This window comes from Panulirus ornatus, chromosome 2 (assembly GCF_036320965.1).
Source record: "Panulirus ornatus isolate Po-2019 chromosome 2, ASM3632096v1, whole genome shotgun sequence".
In the NCBI taxonomy this organism is placed as follows: Eukaryota; Metazoa; Arthropoda; class Malacostraca; order Decapoda; family Palinuridae; genus Panulirus; species Panulirus ornatus.
Window position 1 is genome coordinate 79,471,009 of NC_092225.1, and position 13,714 is coordinate 79,484,722.

Consider the following 13,714-nt stretch of genomic DNA (forward strand, 5'->3'; position numbering starts at 1 on the left):
GTCTACCCATGGTAATGCAGAGAAAAGACAGCTACCCGTGTCAGAGGAGTGCAACTTGACATCCACTAAGCTGTTGGCTCATTAACCCTCCCAATACCCAGGTGGGTGAATGCAAGAGTTTTGGAGAGAGAGGCAAGTATGTAGTCTGTTGTGGATGAGACAGCTTGGGAAGCGAGTCAGTTGTTGTTCGCTGATGATACAGTGCTGGTGGTTGATTCGGGTGAGAAACTGCAGACGCTGGTAACCGAGTTTGGTAAAATGTGTGAAAGAAGAAAGCTGAGAGTAAATATGAATACGAGCAAGGTTGTTAGGTACAGTAGGGCTGAGGGACAAGTCAAATGGGAGGTAAGTTTGAATGGAGAAAAACTGGAGGAAGTGAAGTGTTTTAGATATCTGGGAGTGGATTTGACAGCAGATGGAACCATGGAAGCTGAAGTGAGTCACAGGGTGGGGGAGGGGGCAAAGGATCTGGGAGTGTTGAAGAATGTGTGGAAGGCGAGAACATTATCTCAGAAAGCAAAATTGGGTATGTTCGAAGGAATAGTGGTTCCAACAATGTTATATGGTTGCAAGGCATGGGCTATAGATAGGGTTGTGTGGAGGAGGGTGGATGTGTTGGAAATGAGATGTTTGAGGACAATATGTGGTGGGAGGTGGTTTGATCAAGTAAGTAATGAAAGAATAAGAGAGATGTGTGGTGTGGTTGAGATAGCAGAAAAGGGTGATTGAAATGGTTACGTCAGATGGAGAGAATGAGTGAGGAAAGATTGACAAAGAGGATATACATGTCAGAGGTGGAGGGAACGAGAAGTGCGAGACCAAACTGTAGGTGGAAGGATGGAGTGGAAAAAGATTTTGTGTGATCGGGGCCTGAACATGCAGGAGGGTGAAAGGCGTGCAAGGAATAGAGTAAACTGGAACGATGTGGTATACTTGGGTCGACGTGCTGTCAATGGATTGAACCAGGGCATGTGAAGTATCTGGGGTAAACCATGGAAAGTTTTGCAAGGCCTGGATGTGGAAAGGAAGCTGTGGTTTCAGTGCATTATACATTACAGCTAGAGACTGAGTGTGAATGAATGTGGCCTTTGTTGTCTTTTCCTAGCACTACCTTGCACGCATGCAGGGGGAGGGGGGGTGTCATTTCATGTGTGGCAGTGTGGCAACGGGAATGAATAAAGGCAGCAAGTATGAATTATGTACAAGCGTATATATGTATATGTCTGTGTATGTATATATATGTATATGTTGAAATGTATAGGTATAGGATGGGAAGAAAGCATATTTCCTAAGTATACATTGCATTGCATGTTGTAGAAAGTAACTAAAGGGGCAGGAACCCTGGTGAAAGGGTAGAAAGAATACTTCCCAAATATTCCCTCCGTGCTGTAGAAAGTGACTAAAGTGGGAAGGAGCATGGGCCTAGAAAAATCTTCCTTCCTTGTATCTTCTATTTCTAAGAAAAAGGTTATAATAGAAGGAGCAATGCAAGGAGTACTCATCCTCCTCAAAGGCTTAGGTTAGGGTGTTTGAATGTGTGTAGCTGTAACCTAGATGAAAAGAAGGGAGAGATTGAAAGCATGTTTGAGGGGATTATGCCCCAACTCTGAGTCATACAAAGCTAATGGTTAAAGGGGAAAAATGGTATGGGAATGTCTCGGGTAAAGTCTCGGGTTGAGTGTGAAGGCGGGAGGTATGGAAGGGGTAACAAATGCTGGGGGTGCTGTATGTGCACTATGATTAATTTTCTTGTTTGCAGCTATTTCATATCTATATAGGAATAATTCAACCCAATATGGAATACTGTTTGCTTACGTAGGGTGGCTCTTCTTCCACCTCTCTCTTAGCGAGAGTGGAATCAAAAGCCTTCTTCCTTATTAAGTCTCTTTCTGTCAATGTCTTGAACTATCCTTTCCATTCACTGCAGGATTCCTGCCCTCTCCCTATTCTATATATATAATTTTGGTTACTGTTCTTGTGAGATGTCTGACTGTGTGTCCCACTCTCTAAAATGGGCCTACACCATAGAACTGGCTACTACTTCCCATAGTTTCTGTGTACAGACTGGGCACATGAGCATTAACCCTAATGATACCTCCTTTTCTTTATAACAAAGCTGTAGAAAACTCTTCCATCTTTGTGTAACCTTGCCATCATTAAAGGTCAAGCCTCCAAACACCTGAGGAATTCAAATAATTCCTTACCGTAACTTCTTTTCTAACACTGATTTTCCTTTTGTTTGAGATGGATTTTGCTGTAGCATGTTTGAAAAAAAAAAAAAATCAAGGTATGGACCATGAAGTTTTGCTTACCACACTATCAAAACACAAACCATGCTAAACACTTCTTTTCTCTAGTAGTCTGCACACATTCTGTTCTACATATCAATACCATTAAGCACAACAGTCATTTTGTAATGTTTTCTTTTTCATATACTCTTTCCTTCCCTTTGACCCTCACCATCTTGTTCTGCAGGAATAAATCAAGTTTACTGTAAACTAAACGTGAAAACATTCTTCCTCTACTGCCATCATCGGATTTGTACAGATAGAAGAATACTAAAACAGTAACCCAACCTCTATATGCGAACTGTAAAGCCTCAGAGAGACAACTATATTTCCCTTAATACTTAAAATCGTGAAAAGTGAGATCATCAATACATACATGAAACGGAGAATTTCGGCCATATTGCTCGGGAACACATACCTGCAAATAAAGAAAACTGCTTGAACATACCGAGATATGAACACATTTATTGCATCAAATCAATAAAACAATGAAGGTACAACAAAACTAAAGCTTAAGTGTGAAAAATCATACTAAATCATAAGCCTTTCACTATGGTAGTCCTAATATCTAGTCTCTGAAAAAAAAATCTAATGATTACCTTTTAAAATAAGGTTTTCATTCATCACTTTATTTTTGGAGCAAATCCCATCACTCACTTAGGGTGGGGATAGTACAGTCTTCTGAGTCAGATGACATGATTTGCCACCTCAGTTACCCCATGGTACTGACAGTGGAGGGATGCAACTTTTGTTCTGCATGATATTTCGCCTTAATCAGTGACAACCAGACCCAGTTTTTTGAGGAGGGATGATGTTAGAAAGAAGAAAGAAGTTTCTGGATGGTAAACTGGGGCCTACAAAGTTCTCCCAGAAAAAAGTGCCCATAAAAAAACAGTTGGAAACAGGAAAATGTCTACAAGCAAGCTTTCAAGACATACTGTCAGGGCCTAGTTCACCATACAGAAACTCTTTTCTTCTTTCTATCATCATCCCTCCACAACAAACTGGGTCTGGTCAACCAAGTTAGACCAGTAAGTTAACTAATATCATAATGAAGCATGAGGTGTTGAAAAACCTATCCCTATCAGGTTATCAGTCACTTTACTGGCCTTCCTTGGCCAACTAGACCTAGCTTTTCTGGGAGGGAAGACTTTAAAAGGAAGAAGGATAAGTAGAAGAAAAAGAAGTCTAAACAGTGCGATCATCTTGAAATCTTGCATGCAGGCACATTTCCTAGCTTTTATGCAAGAATAATTACTTCTTCCTGAGACAACTTCTTTGGACCCATGGTTAGTTACTTGGTAAAGGAAAAATATCACCCAGAACAGAATTAGAGAAAATGCTACTAATCAAAAGGATACCAAACAAAAGTTGCATCCCGCCACTGTCAATGATACTGGGTAACAAGGTGGCAGATCATCATCTGACTTAAAACCCTGTATCAAGCATGTACAAAGATTTGTTCCACAAATAATATCTAATGCATTAAAGCCCTACCCTAAACAATGTTCACATGATTTATTTTGTAGACTGTTTTGTACAGACTGTGTGGAAGTGTTTCAAATAATATAAAAAACTCCATAAGCTTGTTATCACAGTTAAATAAAACAAAACCTACATAAAATCATATACAACTCAATCTATCAAACCATTGTTGACATCTGCAATGCGCACTTTAACTTATGCTGCTCCACTACCAAACAGGAATTGCTCCAGGAGTACTTTCAGGCATATTTAGAGGTGGGTGATGTTTTAGGAAGTATTTATGTCGCAATCAAATATAATAAAAATATATATATATATATATATATATATATATATATATATATATATATATATATATATTTTTTTTTGCTTTGTCGCGGTCTCCCGCGTTTGTGAGGTAGCGCAAGGAAACAGACGAAAGAGACGGCCCAACCCACCCCCATACACATGTATATACATACCACACACGCAAATATACATACCTACACAGCTTTCCATGGTTTACCCCAGACACTTCACATGCCCTGATTCAATCCACTGACAGCACGTCAACCCCGGTATACCACATCGATCCAATTCACTCTATTCCTTGCGCTCCTTTCACCCTCCTGCATGTTCAGGCCCCGATCACACAAAATCTTTTTCACTCCATCTTTCCACCTCCAATTTGGTCTCCCACTTCTCCTCGTTCCCTCCACCTCTGACATATATATCCTCTTGGTCAATCTTTCCTCACTCATTCTCTCCATGTGCCCAAACCATTTCAAAACACCCTCTTCTGCTCTCTCAACCACGCTCTTTTTATTTCCACACATCTCTCTTACCCTTACGTTACTTACTCGATCAAACCACCTCACACCACACATTGTCCTCAAACATCTCATTTCCAGCACATCCATCCTCCTGCGCACAACTCTATCCATAGCCCACGCCTCGCAACCATACAACATTGTTGGAACCACTATTCCTTCAAACATACCCATTTTTGCTTTCCGAGATAATGTTCTCGACTTCCACACATTCTTCAAGGCTCCCAGAATTTTCACCCCCTCCCCCACCCTATGATCCACTTCCGCTTCCATGGTTCCATCCGCTGCCAGATCCACTCCCAGATATCTAAAACACTTTACTTCCTCCAGTTTTTCTCCATTCAAACTTACCTCCCAATAGACTTGACCCTCAACCCAACTGTACCTAATAACCTTCCTCTTATTCACATTTACTCTTAACTTTCTTCTTTCACACACTTTACCAAACTCAGTCACCAGCTTCTGCAGTTTCTCACATGAATCAGCCACCAGCGCTGTATCATCAGCGAACAACAACTGACTCACTTCCCAAGCTCTCTCATCCCCAACAGACTTCATATTTGCCCCTCTTTCCAAAACTCTTGCATTCACCTCCCTAACAACCCCATCCATAAACAAATTAAACAAACATGGAGACATCACACACCCCTGCCGCAAACCTATATTTACCAAGAACCAATCACTTTCCTCTCTTCCTACACGCACACATGCCTTACATCCTCGATAAAAACTTTTCACTGCATCTAACAACTTGCCTCCCACACCATATATTCTTAATACCTTCCACAGAGCATCTCTATCAACTCTATCATATGCCTTCTCCAGATCCATAAATGCTACATACAAATCCATTTGCTTTTCTAAGTATTTCTCACATACATTCTTCAAAGCAAACACCTGATCCACACATCCTCTACCACTTCTGAAACCACACTGCTCTTCCCCAATCTGATGCTCTGTACATGCCTTCACCCTCTCAATCAATACCCTCCCATATAATTTACCAGGAATACTCAACAAACTTATACCTCTGTAATTTGAGCACTCACTCTTATCCCCTTTGCCTTTGTACAATGGCACTATGCACGCATTCTGCCAATCCTCAGGCACCTCACCATGAGTCATACATACATTAAATAACCTTACCAACCAGTCAATAATACAGTCACCCCTTTTTTAATACATTCCACTGCAATACCATCCAAACCTGCTGCCTTGCCGGCTTTCATCTTCCGCAAAGCTTTTACTACCTCTTCTCTGTTTACCAAACCATTTTCCCTAACCCTCTCACTTTGCACACCACCTCGACCAAAACACCCTATATCTGCCACTCTGTCATCAAACACATTCAACAAACCTTCAAAATACTCACTCCATCTCCTTCTCACATCACCACTACTTGTTATCACCTCCCCATTTGTGCCCTTCACTGAAGTTCCCATTTGCTCCCTTGTCTTACGCACTTTATTTACCTCCTTCCTGAACATCTTTTTATTCTCCCTAAAATTTAATGATACTCTCTCACCCCAACTCTCATTTGCCCTCTTTTCCACCTCTTGCACCTTTCTCTTGACCTCCTGTCTCTTTCTTTTATACATCTCCCACTCAATTGCATTTTTTCCCTGCAAAAATCGTCCAAATGCCTCTCTCTTCTCTTTCACTAATAATCTTACTTCTTCATCCCACCACTCACTACCCTTTCTAATCAACCCACCTCCCACTCTTCTCATGCCACAAGCATCTTTTGCGCAATCCATCACTGATTCCCTAAATACATCCCATTCCTCCCCACTTCCCTTACTTCCATTGTTCTCACCTTTTTCCATCTTTATTATTATTATTTTGCTTTGTCACTGTCTCACGTGTTAGCAAGGTAGTGCAAGGAAACAGACGAAAGAATGGCCCAACCCACCCACATACACATGTATATACATACACGTCCACTCACGCAAATATACATACCTATACATTTCAACGTATACATATATATACACACACAGACATATACACATGTACATAATTCATACTGTTGCCTTTATTCATTCCCATCGCCACCTCACCACACATGAAATAACAACCCCCTCCCCCCTCATGTGTGAGAGGTAGTACTAGGAAGAGACAACAAAGGCCACATTCGTTCACACTCAGTCTCTAGCTTTCATGTAATAATGCACCGAAACCAGAGCTCCCTTTCCACATCCAGGCCCCACAGAACTTTCCATGGCTTACCCCAGACGCTTCACATGCCCTGGTTCAATCCATTGACAGCACGTCGACCCTGGTATACCACATCGTTCCAATTCACTCTATTCCTTGCAAGCCTTTCACCCTCCTGCATGTTCAGGCCCCGATCACTCAAAATCCTTTTCACTCCATCTTTCCACCTCCAATATATAATATTGGAGTAGCACTACTGAAATAGGAGTGGTGGGAGTATGTGATAAGAGTGTAAGAAAGTAAACTCTAGATTGATATGTGTAAAACTGAAAGACGATGGAGAGAGATGGGTGATTATTGGTGCATATGCACCTGGGCACGAGAAGAAAGAACTTGAGATGCAAGTGTTTTGGGAGCAGCGGAATGAGTGTGTTAGTGGTTTTGATGCACGAGACAGGGTTATAGTGATGGGTGATTTGAATGCAAAGGTGAGTAATGTGGCAGTTGAGGGAATAATTGGTATACATGGGTGTTCAGTGTTGTAAATGGAAATGGTGAAGAGCTTGTAAATTTATGTGCTAAAAAGGACTGGTGATTGGGAATACCTGGTTTAAAAAGAGATATACATAAGTATATGTATGTAAGTAGGAGAGATGGCTAGAGAGCATTATTGGATTACTTGTTAATTGATAGGCATGCGAAAGAGAGACTTTTGGATGTTAATGTGCTGAGAGGTGCAACTGGAGGGATGTCTGATCATTATCTTGTGGAGGCTGAAGGTGAAGATTTGTAGAGGTTTTCAGAAAAGAAGAGAGAATGTTGGGGTGAAGAGAGTGGTGAGAGTAAGTGAGCTTGGGAAGGAGACTTGTGTGAGGAAGTACTAGAGAGACTGAGTACAGAATGGAAAAAGGTGAGAACAAAGGAGGTAAGGGGAGTGGGGGAGGAATGGGATGTATTTAGGGAAGCAGTGATGGCTTGCGCAAAAGATGCTTGTGGCATGAGAAGCGTGGGAGGTGGGTTGATTAGAAAGGGTAGTGAGTGGTGGGATGAAGAAGTAAGATTATTAGTGAAAGAGAAGAGAGAGGCATTTGGACGATTTTTGCAGGGAAATAATGCAAATGAGTGGGAGATGTATAAAAGAAAGAGGCAGGTCAAGAGAAAGGTGCAAGAGGTGAAAAAGAGGGCAAATGAGAGTTGGGGTGAGAGAGTATCATTAAATTTTAGGGAGAATAAAAAGATGTTTTGGAAGGAGGTAAATAAAGTGCGTAAGACAAGGGAACAAATGGGAACTTCAGTGAAGGGGGCTAATGGGGAGGTGATAACAAGTAGTGGTGATGTGAGAAGGAGATGGAGTGAGTATTTTGAAGGTTTGTTGAATGTGTTTGATGACAGAGTGGCAGATAAAGGGTGTTTTGGTCGAGGTGGTGTGCAAAGTGAGAGGGTTAGGGAAAATGATTTGGTAAACAGAGAGGAGGTAGTAAAAGCTTTGCGGAAGATGAAAGCCGGCAAGGCAGCGGGTTTGGATGGTACTGCAGTGGAATTTATTAAAAAAGGGGGTGACTGTATTGTTGACTGGTTGGTGAGGTTATTCAATGTATGTATGATTCATGGTGAGGTGCCTGAGGATTGGCGGAATGCTTGCATAGTGCCATTGTACAAAGGCAAAGGGGATAAGAGCGAGTGCTCAAATTACAGAGGTATAAGTTTGTTGAGTATTCCTGGTAAATTATATGGGAGGGCATTGATTGAGAGGGTGAAGGCATGTACAGAGCATCAGATTGGGGAAGAGCAGTGTGGTTTCAGAAGTGGTAGAGGATGTGTGGATCAGGTGTTTGCTTTGAAGAATGTATGTGAGAAATACTTAGAAAAGCAAATGGATTTGCATGTAGCTTTTATGGATCTGGAGAAGGCATATGATAGAGTTGATAGAGATGCTCTGTGGAAGGTATTAAGAATATATGGTGTAGGAGGCAAGTTGTTAGAAGCAGTGAAAAGTTTTTATCGAGGATGTAAGGCATGTGTACATGTAGGAAGAGAGGAAAGTGATTGGTTCTCAGCGAGTGTGGGTTTGCGGAAGGGGTGTGTGATGTCTCCACAATTGTTTAATTTGTTTATGGATGGGGTTGTTAGGGAGGTGAATGCAAGAGTTTTTGGAAAGAGGGGCAAGTATGCAGTCTGTTGTGGATGAGAGAGCTTGGGAAGTGAGTCAGTTGTTGTTTGCTGATGATACAGCGCTGGTGGCTGATTCATGTGAGAAACTGCAGAAGCTGGTGACTGAGTTTTGTAAAGTGTGTGAAAGAAGGAAGTTTAAGAGTAAATGTGAATAAGAGCACGGTTATTAGGTACAGTAGGGTTGAGGGTCAAGTCAATTGGGAGGTAAGTTTGAATGGAGAAAAACTGGAGAAGGTAAAGTGTTTTAGATATCTGGGAGTGGATCTGGCAGCGGATGGAACCATGGAAGCGGAAGTGAATCATAGGGTGGGGGAGGGGGCGAAAATTTTGGGAGCCTTGAAGAATGTTTGGAAGTCGAGAACATTATCTCGGAAAGCAAAAATGGCTATGTTTGAAGAAATAGTGGTTCCAACAATGTTATATGGTTGCGAGGCGTGGGCTATGGATAGAGTTGTGCGCAGGAGGGTGGATGTGCTGGAAATGAGATGTTTGAGGACAATATGTGGTGTGAGTGGTTTGATCGAGTAAGTAATGTAAGGGTAAGAGAGATGTGTGGAAATAAAAAGTGTGGTTGAGAGAGCAGAAGAGGGTGTTTTAAAATGGTTTGGACACATGGAGAGAATGAGTGAGGAAAGATTTACCAAGAGGATATATGTGTCAGAGGTGGAGCGAACAAGGAGAAGTGAAAGACCAAATTGGAGGTGGAAAGATGGAGTGAAAAAGATTTTGAGTGATCGGGGCCTGAACATGCAGGAGGGTGAAAGGCATGGAAGGAATAGAGTGAATTGGAAAGATGTGGTATACCGGGGTCGACGTGCTGTCAATGGATTGAACCAGGGCATGTGAAGCGTCTGGGGTAAACCATGGAAAGTTCTGTGGGGCCTGGATGTGGAAAAGGAGCTCTGGTTTCGGTGCATTATTACATGACAGATAGAGACTGTGTGAACAAATGGGGCCTTTGTTGTCTTTTCCTAGCGCTACCTCGTACACATGAGGGGGGGGAGGGGGTTGTTATTCCATGTGTGGCGATGGAAATAAATAAAGGCAGACAGTATGAATTATGTAAATGTGTATATATGTATATGTCTGTGTGTGTATATATATGTGTACATTGAGATGTATAGGTATGTATATTACGTGTGTGGACGTGTATGTATATACATGTGTATGTGGGTGTGTTGGGCCATTCTTTGTCTGTTTCCTTGCGCTACCTCGCTAACACGGGAGACAGTGACAAAATAAATAAATAAAAAAATAAGGTGTTATGTTAGTGCAAAGCAATATTCTATTCCTGAGAGTACTAACAATTTGAAGAGCAACATGACTAGTTTTTTCCTCTTGTGTCTAAAAGGTCCACAATATCTATCCTACAGTTTTTCTGGAAGAGGTAATTATTACCTTACTTTCTTTGCTGAAGGAAAGGTCAACATTATTGCCCTGAGGCCTTTAACAGTGTTCAATTGTGATATGACAGTGTCTGTGTCTGTCTGTCTGGTATTCGATACTGCTCATAATTTCTTCATCCTCCCCCTAACAGAGGAGCTGGAACTTACCCTCACCAATAATCATGCTGTTTTTGGTGGCCCAGTTAAAAACATTGCTTATGTCAGATTACAGTTTCTCTTTCAAAACTCTTTCTCATATCATATGGAAATGATGACAAACTGATTATGTTTGGGGCAATATCAGATGTAAGAATTCCATTTATCTTATTCATAATTATCCCATGACCCTCTTCTTCAAAGATCATGGTGTTACTCCAGGACACTTTCAGGAACTCCTGTAGCCCAAGGCTCTATTACAGTTAGAATGAATTCTCAGGTGGACTTCTTTGAAGTGAGAAGTTTCTTTACAAGACTGTAATCTCTTTCACCAACTGATGACAAAGCTTGAACAAAGGTTACTTTTCACATATGGTGCAACATCAAGCAAACGAGTCCAGGACCACCAAATATAAACATGAAGAAAAGGCATTGCAAGTACAGCCTCTTAAGGGACAATTTCTTTCTATCTCTCTTTTTTTTCTGTGGAGGCAATTGGAAACAGCCTGATCATCAAAAAGATGTGATTTGTCAGTTAAAAAGTTATATGTTTAGTGCCTCTAACATTTTATCACAGTAAAGCAACAAAGTGTGGCAAGATCTTGTGGTCTAAAACTATGTTGTCCTAGGTTATATAGACTATCCAGTTCCAAAAAGTCCATCTTTTTACCTCTTAGGACACTTAAAAATTTGAATAATATGCAGTTTCAATGTTATTCACCAGTAGTTCTTTGGGTTTCCTCCTTTGCAGAATGGGGTGACACGAGTCCTTTTTAACATCTGAGGATGATGGCAAAAACCATACTTTTTGTCGAGAGGATGTTTCGTGACGAGTCCTTTCTTATATCCAAGGATGATGGCAAAAACCAAACTTTTTGTCTAAAGGATGTTTGGTGACTGTGCAAATGTTATTTTGCATTTCCTTTTTTTTTTTATAAATACAGAACCAGAGATAGTTCTAAGACAGACTGCATGAACAGGTTCTCAATGGACATCTCAAAGTCCTGTTGTGATACTGCAAGATCTATCATGTGTAACAAAGGGATTACTGTTTAGGATGAAGTCAAGGGGAATGTCTATTTTGCAGGTGGCTTTTGGCACAGCAAACACAGATTCATATTGCTTTCTTAGTATCTCACTCATTTCTCAGCAGTCATCCTGTGTGTGCCCTCTTCTATTCTTAGTGAACCAACAGATATAATGATTCTTGATTAATGTTTTGCATATAAATACAATTTTTTCTACTTTAATGATGACAAGTACCTACAAAGTGCATCAGCCAGGCTGTGGTAGCTATGTAGGCCTGAGGACTTCAGCTTCCAACAACCAACAACCCAACACAACAGCCTGGGTTCAACCTGGGATGTGGGGGTAAAAGACTCCCAAACACTTAACCAGGTACAATTCTTTAGTCTTTTTCCAGGGTCTCATGATTTTTTGAATCTATGATGTATGTTTGTCAGTTTGTTTGACAAATTCTCTCTTCTTTTCCTGGGACAGCTATGGCATTTTCAGTTCTACAATTCATTTATGCATTAGCATCATAGGTGGAAACTGAAAACTTGCAGTTGTTCGTTGTTGTTATGAACAGCTGATATTCTGCTGATGCTACTGTGCTGCTTAGTTACTCTCAACACATTATTTTTTAATTGTATTAATGGATTTTCATATTTCTTTTTACTGTTAAGTACTTGTGTGAATAAGTATAAGAAAATGATTGCTTATCAGTATCATATAAATTAAGTCAGGAACGAAAGTGATGCCAAATAACCAAAGACTGTCCACATGGGCAGCTGAAGTTGTGATACCTTAGCTTCCTGATGGTTCAGTGTTACACAAAGTTTCATGTGCAAAATTATTAAAAATATTTGCATAAATCATCTTCAGACTGTGTATATCATGTATATGAAACATAAATGGATTTTGTGTTTAGACTTGGGTCCTATCCTCAAGATATCTCTATGTAAATGCAAATATTCCAAAATCAGGAAAAATAAAAAAAATCCAAAACACTTGTTGTCCTAGGCATTTTGGATAAGGGATACTCGACCTGTACGCACGTTTCTGGGTGGTAAAATCTGCATTCCTCCCTACAGTGAAATTTGCATTTCTCAAGTAAGTTTAGGCATTTTGTGGAGACTGCAATTTGCATTTTCCTCAATATGATGAGCCACTCTTACCTATCTATTCTATCATACATAATCACTGTTTCCTGTGTCACTGAGGTAGCACAAGGAAACAGACAAGGAATGGCCCAACCTACCCACGTACATATGTATATACACAAACGTCCGTACACGCATATATACATACATGTACATTTCAACGTATATATACATATACAAGGCAAGGCAGCAGGTTTGGATGGTATTGCAGTGGAATTTATTAAAAAAGGGGGTGACTGTATTGTTGACTGGTTGGTAAGGTTATTTAATGTATGTATGACTCATGGTGAGGTGCCTGAGGATTGGCGGAATGCGTGCATAGTGCCATTGTACAAAGGCAAAGGGGATAAGAGCGAGTGCTCAAATTACAGAGGTATAAGTTTGTTGAGTATTCCTGGTAAATTATATGGGAGGGTATTGATTGAGAGGGTGAAGGCATGTACAGAGCATCAGATTGGGGAAGAGCAGTGTGGTTTCAGAAGTGGTAGAGGATGTGTGGATCAGGTGTTTGCTTTGAAGAATGTATGTGAGAAATACTTAGAAAAGCAAATGGATTTGTATGTAGCATTTATGGATCTGGAGAAGGCATATGATAGAGTTGATAGAGATGCTCTGTGGAAGGTATTAAGAATATATGGTGTGGGAGGCAAGTTGTTAGAAGCAGTGAAAAGTTTTTATCGAGGATGTAAGGCATGTGTACGTGTAGGAAGAGAGGAAAGTGATTGGTTCTCAGTGAATGTAGGTTTGCAGGCAGGGGTGTGTGATGTCTCCATGGTTGTTTAATTTGTTTATGGATGGGGTTGTTAGGGAGGTGAATGCAAGAGTTTTGGAAAGAGGGGCAAGTATGAAGTCTGTTGGGGATGAGAGAGGTTGGGAAGTGAGTCAGTTGTTGTTCGCTGATGATACAGCGCTGGTGGCTGATTCATGTGAGAAACTGCAGAAGCTGGTGACTGAGTTTGGTAAAGTGTGTGAAAGAAGAAAGTTAAGAGTAAATGTGAATAAGAGCAAGGTTATTAGGTACAGTAGGGTTGAGGGTCAAGTCAATTGGGAGGTGAGTTTGAATGGAGAAAAACTGGAGGAAGTGAAGTGTTTTAGAT

The 13,714-nt window shown here is 40.8% G+C and overlaps 2 protein-coding genes and 1 long non-coding RNA gene across 8 annotated transcripts in view; 1 reads left to right on the forward strand and 2 right to left on the reverse strand.

Annotated features, from left to right (window-relative positions):
* ecd (ecdysoneless cell cycle regulator) overlaps positions 1-13,714 on the reverse strand; it is a 708,809-nt gene that overhangs the window by 502,516 nt on the left and 192,579 nt on the right. The window lies entirely within an intron of this gene.
* The window catches only part of LOC139757550 (uncharacterized), a 118,157-nt gene that overhangs the window by 61,276 nt on the left and 43,167 nt on the right, over positions 1-13,714 (forward strand). The window lies entirely within an intron of this gene.
* Positions 1-13,714, reverse strand: part of LOC139757562 (uncharacterized) — a 52,235-nt gene that overhangs the window by 12,350 nt on the left and 26,171 nt on the right. Inside the window, exon 2 of the long non-coding RNA XR_011714666.1 lies at positions 2,665-2,706. This is a non-coding gene — a long non-coding RNA (uncharacterized lncRNA). The remainder of the gene's footprint in view (positions 1-2,664; positions 2,707-13,714) is intronic.